Genomic DNA, 6000 nt, shown 5'->3' on the forward strand with positions numbered 1-6000 from the left:
CTGTCTGGGACTCCTCCGAAGCATCTGCGGGAGCATTTGAGCTTTCTCTGGAGACAGGTGAATTCCAAAGGATCAGCCGCAGACTCCTCCAAGGTAGCTAGTCGAGGAGTTTTGTCCATGTTGTAGGCAAGTCCATTCGTGTTAGCTCTCCAGGAATTTTCCCATTCATCTCCAGAAGTGTGTTGGTATTGTCAGGTACTTGTGTTGTCCTCTTTCCCTGCAGATGTGATAGGGAAGAAGGAGGAACCTGGCTTGTGCAGGTGCTTGTGAGGTCCTAGGTGCATGAGTGATAGGGCAGGAGCTGGCCCCAAGCTTGAGCAGCTGCTTTTGATGTCCCATGATGCCAAGTAGATGCTAGTTTAAAAGCAGGCCCCTGCCCTGTGCAGCTGCTTACATTCTCAGTGAGTAGTTGATAGGGCAAGAGTATGTAACTGGGTTGTGCAGGTGCTTGTGGTGTCACAGGTGGTTGAGTAGGTGTTAGGGCAGGAGCAGGCCCCTGGTTTGAGCTGCAGCATATGTTGTCAGTGGTGGAGCAGGAGGTGATAGGGCAGGAGTGCGCAGGTGGCTTGTGCAGGTGCTTGTGAGGTCAGTGTTGGCTGTGTAGCAGTTAGGGCAGGAAGCTGGAGGTGGCTTGTGGAGGTGTTTGTGATGTCCCTGGTGGGTGAGTAGGTGCTAAGGCAGGAGCAGAGCCCTGGCTTGTGCAGGTGCCTGTGATGTCAGTGCTGAGTGCTGAGGTGGTTGGGCAGAAGCAGGCCGCAGGCTTGCAAAGGTGGTTTTGAGGTGAGTGTTTTGTGAGGATGTGAGTGGGACTGAAAGGAGAGGTGGGTTGTGGAGGTGCTTGTGTTGTGGTATTTCTGTGGAGATGTGATGGGGCAGGAGGAGGCCCGTGGCTTGTGCAGGTGCTTGTGAGGTCGCAGGTGGTTGAGGAGGTGTGAGGCCAGGGGCCAGCCCCAGGCTTGTGCAGGTGCTTGTGAGGTCGTAGGTGCGTGAGGAAGTGCTAGGGCAGGAGGTGGCTTGGGCTGAAGGAGGTGCTTGTGATGTCCCATGCTGGCAAGGAGATGGTAGTTTAGGAGCAGGCCCCTGCCCTGTGCAGCTGCTTGTGTTGTCATTGGTGGCAGAGTAGTGGATAGGGCAAGAGGTTGCAGGTGGGTTGTGCAGGTGCTTGTGATGGGAGAGGTGGTTGCATAGGTGTTAGGGCAGGAGCATGCAGGTGGGTTGTGCAGGTGGTTGTGCTGTGACATGTGCCTGAGGAGGTGCAAGGGTAGGGGTAGGCCTGTGTTTTGTACAGGTGCTTGTGATGTCGTAGGTGTTGTGTTGGGTTTGTGTGGCAGGGGTTTGTGTAGCGGAGAGGGTGCTCTGGGATAGCATATTTCAGAAGGGGAAAGAAAGAGTGGTGGAAAAAGAAGGAAGGGGAGGTGCAGCGACGAGAGGAGTGGGATGTGCGAGAAAGAAGCCTGCGGAGCCTGAGGTGAGTGAAGAAGGAGAGGGAGGAGGCGCGGGGGAGCAGAGATTGCCCTGCAGGCCGTGGTGAGAGGGCAGGCTGTGTCCCTGCAGACCATGGAGGTTAATGGTGGATGAGAGATTCCCCTGCAGGCCGTGGAGGACGCGAGGGTGGAGCCGGTGTGTGGGCCCGAAGGCGGCCGTGAGTGCGTGGGAAAGGCCACGCTGGAGCAGGTGGTGGAGGCCTGCAGGGAGTGCGTGGCAACGAGTGGTGTTGGAGAAGGTGGTGGAGGGCTGATCCCCGTGAGAGGGATCCCAGGGTGGAGCAGGGGAAGAGTGTGAGGAGCCCTCCCCCTGAGGAGAAAGGAGCGTCAGAGCCAATGTGGGATGAAGTGCCCGCAAGCCCCATTCGCCGTTGCCCTGGGCCGCTGTGGGGAGGAGGTGGAGGTATGGTGAGCAAAGGTGAGGGCGGGAAGAAGGGAGGGGTGGGGGGAAGGTGTGTTTTTCAGATCTGGTTCTCTTTCTCCTTCTGCTAGTGTGATTTGCTTGGTAGGACATTAAATGGATGTGTTTTTTTCTGCAAGTGGAGTGTGTTTTGCCTGTGAGCATAATTGTTGAGTGATCCGTCCGTGTCCTTGTGTGGACTGCCGAGGCTTTGGTTGTATTTTGTCCTCCGCATGCCGCCGTAGGGGAGGAGTGAGCAAGCAGGTGCATGGTGCTTTGTTGGTGGCTGGGCGTAAAGCACGCCGTTGGTGTTAGTGGGGGATAGGGTGGAAGGAGGCAGTTGGCTTGTTGCTGTGCTTGCGAGGTGAGATGGGCCTGCGTAGGTGGTAGGGCTGGAGCAGGAAGCTTTGATGTGCAGGTGCTTTGGGTGTCGCAAGTGCTTCGGTAGTTGCTGTGTCAGGAGCAAGGTCGTGGCTTCTGGAGGTAGGTGCGATGTCAGAGGTGGCTGAGGAGGTGCTAAGGCAGTGGCAGGCCCCGGCTTGTCGAGGTCCTTGTGATGTGTGTGGTGCCTAAGTCGGTGAATGGGAAGGACTGAAGAGGTGGCTTTTAGAGGTGCTTGTGATGTGAATGCTTGCTGGGTAGCTGTTAGGGCAGGAGCGTGCAGGTGGGTTGTGCAGCTTGTTGTGATGTCCTAGGTGGGTGAGTAGGTGCTAAGGCAGGAGCAGGCCTTGGGTTGTGCAGCTGCTTGGGCTGTGCCTTGGAGCTGAGCAGGTGTTAGGGCAGGAGCAGGCCCCTGGCTTGTGCAGCTGGTAGTGATGTGGTGTTGGCAAGTCATTGCTAGGGCAGGAGGCAGTCCCTGGTTTGTGCAGCGGCATATGTTGTCAGTGGTGGAGCAGGAGGTGATAGGGCAGGAGTGCGCAGGTGGCTTGTGCAGGTGCTTGTGAGGTCAGTGTTGGCTGTGTAGCAGTTAGGGCAGGAAGCTGGAGGTGGCTTGTGGAGGTGTTTGTGATGTCCCTGGTGGGTGAGTAGGTGATAGGGCAGGAGCAGGGCCCTGGCTTGTGCAGGTGCCTGCGATGTCAGTGCTGAGTGCTGAGGTGGTTGGGCAGAAGCAGGCCACAGGCTTGCAAAGGTGGTTTTGAGGTGAGTGTTTTGTGAGGATGTGAGTGGGACTGAAAGGAGAGGTGGGTTGTGGAGGTGCTTGTGTTGTGGTATTTCTGTGGAGATGTGATGGGGCAGGAGGAGGCCCATGGCTTGTGCAGGTGCATGTGAGATCCATGGTGGATGAGTAAGTGATAGGGTAAAAGAAAGCAGTTGGATTGTTCATGTGCTTGTGATGGAAGTGATGGCTGATGGCTCACTCACTCCCCCATGGTGGGATGGGAGAGAGAATCAGAAGGGTAGGAGTGAGAAAACTCATGGGTTGAGATAAAGACAGTTTAATAGGTAAAGCAAAAGCCATGCACCCAAGTAAAGAAAAATAAGGGATTCATTCACGACTTTCTCTTTTTCCTCTGCTAACTTCTTGTGCACCCCCAGCCTACTCACTGATGGGGCGGTGTGAAGAAAACGAAGTCTATCCCAGCCAAAAGCAGCACACCACGTACACGTGGGTGTGTCCCAGTGTGCGGCTCCCCATTTGGGAGGAGTGGGGGAGAACTGGACAGTGTCAGGGGAAGTTTGCCAAGGTGGGAGTTGGGGCCTCAAGCACATGACCTGTGTAGAGGGACTGAGGGACCTGGGCTTCTTTGGCCCAGTGGCATGGAGGCAGTACAGAAGTAGTCTGAGAGTGATTGAAGGATGGCTTAAGAGTTGATGGAGCTTTTGTTCGTAGTGGAAAACAGCATGAGAAGGAAAGAATGCCACTAAGTGCAGCTTGGGAGGTTGAGACTGGATATGAGGAGAACGAAATGTCACTCCAAGGGCAGTGCTGTGGTCTAATCGGCCACCCTGAGGAAATCTGGAATAGTCCATGGCTTTGTGTTTGAAGGAACGTCCAGGGAGGACGGAGAGATGTCAGTAAGGGTAGTGAGATGCTCAGATGAGAGCAAGGTGGAGGAAGCAAGGCAGATGTCTACAGCTTGCAGGGAAGGAGGCCCAGGTGTGGGACACCATAGGACAGCCAGTGGTTATGCTGATCGAGGGCTCAGGCAAGGCTAAAAGCCGCCAAGAGAGCCGGGTCTTTCTCCCCTTGGCTGTGGCTGTTATCTCGACCGCCAAGGCCTACGAGGAGACGCTTTAACCTTATGGCACGAGGCCCTCATTCCCACATGCCCCACCCAGGAGAGACCCATAAGCGTTGTACCATAGTCCTGCACTTGGCATTGCACATCCCTGCATTGCAGTGCCCCAGGAAGAGCCCTGAGCAACATGTGAGGGACAGGATCTCCCTTCCCAGGGGCTGGGGGTCAGGGCTTGGCCCTTTGCCTTCAAGGAACACGTGAAAGTTTACTCAGAATCTGTTCCTTTACATCGCCTTTATCTACTTGTCATCACTTTCTCCTGTTTTCTCCTCTAAGCAGCCCCTGGGGAGGCTTTGTCAGTAATGTCCCTCAGCGGGACCCATTAAGGCTCCAGGAAACTTCGGAGTTGGCATCTGACTTTGACTTCTTGAGAGGTTTCTTCAACTTCCTCTCAGTGTCTGAGGTTCATGGACTCGGCATCAAAGACACCATGGGGCTCGTTAAAACACAAGAAGCCATGTCTCTTCCCATTATTTTCTGCGAGTGTTCAAGACCTGGGCAGCTAAGTGGAGAGGTTTCAGGAGTGCAGTTAAGAGACATAATCGTATGAACAGCTAGTAAAAAAAGAATTTCTCCTTTGAAGTCTTTTTTTTTTTTTACTTTTTTCCACTCACAGCAAAAGTGTTCACAACATTTTCCAGTTGATATTGATGCAGAAGATTTCCTAATGAAATAGGAAAAGCAGGCTCCTTGAGGTTAGGCACTGCCTGGACAACATTCCTCCTCACCTCCCCAGCCCCACCCTTTCTCTCATGGGCCGCCTGGGACTCGCATCACTTCTCCTGACATCAGACTTCTCCACCCAAGTCTGCAGCTGGAGGTTACAGCCTCTTTTGCACCAACTCCCACCTGCTTTCCTTAGAGACCTGGCTGCACACAGGCACAGCAGGCTTTCTCTTCATTGCCACCAAACAGAAGGAAAGCATGGTAAAATTTAACAACCAACCAACCACACTCCTCAGCTCTGTGCTCCATTCAAGCTGCCTCCAGTGAGGTTCACCACCCACACGGGGTAACCTCACTGGAAATGTTTTAGACAGAGTGATAGGAAAGGATAGATATAAACAGAATGTAGGAGTTGGCTGAAGAGTCAATTAGACTGCTGAGAGACAAGGGCAGGCTTGTAACTCCCTGAAGCTCAAAGCAGCACCTGGGTGGTTGAGAGGGATCTGGCTGAGCAAGGAGTAAGGGGAGGGTGGAACAGGAGAGCAATGGAAAGGGCACAGGTCCAGATAGTCTGCTGAGAAGATGCCTTTAGTCCTGGTCGTTTCATCAGGACAAGTGGAAAGATTTGGGAGATTAAATACAGAGTATAATGGCCAGAGTCTCAGCAATGCAAGCACAAGGGAAGGTGCATATTTCTTCTCCTGCGATGAATATACTTCCTGGAAATTCCCATTTTGGCATGGTAGGAAAACTTTGTCATTGGAGTAAAAGTATTCAGTTATATCAGCTGGTGAAAAGGTGCTCATGTTTTTCAAAAGCCTTCTCCAGGCTGAGCAAGCCCAGGTTCATCAGCCTTTCCTCACAGGGAAAGTGATCCAGCCCCCTGAGCATCTTCAGGGCCCTTCACTAAACCCGCTCCAGCTTGCCAACACCGTTCCAGCTCTGGGGTTGTCGAAACTGGACCCAGTGTTCTGGATGTGGTCTAACAAGTTCCAGGTAGAGGGGGAGAGTCCCTTCCCTCCATCTCCTGGCCATGCTCCTGGTCATAGAGCCCAGGGCCCTGCTGGCCTCCCTTGCTGCCAGGGCACGCGGCGGCCTCCTGTCCAGCTCCCTGCCCACCAAGACCTTTCCCACAGAGCTGCTCCCCAGCCAGGCAGCCCCCAGCCCGTGCCATTGCCAGGGGGAGTCCCCTGCAGGGGCAGACACTGGC

The sequence above is a fragment of the Gymnogyps californianus genome, chromosome 26 (assembly GCF_018139145.2).
Source record: "Gymnogyps californianus isolate 813 chromosome 26, ASM1813914v2, whole genome shotgun sequence".
NCBI classification, from domain to species: domain Eukaryota; kingdom Metazoa; phylum Chordata; class Aves; order Accipitriformes; family Cathartidae; genus Gymnogyps; species Gymnogyps californianus.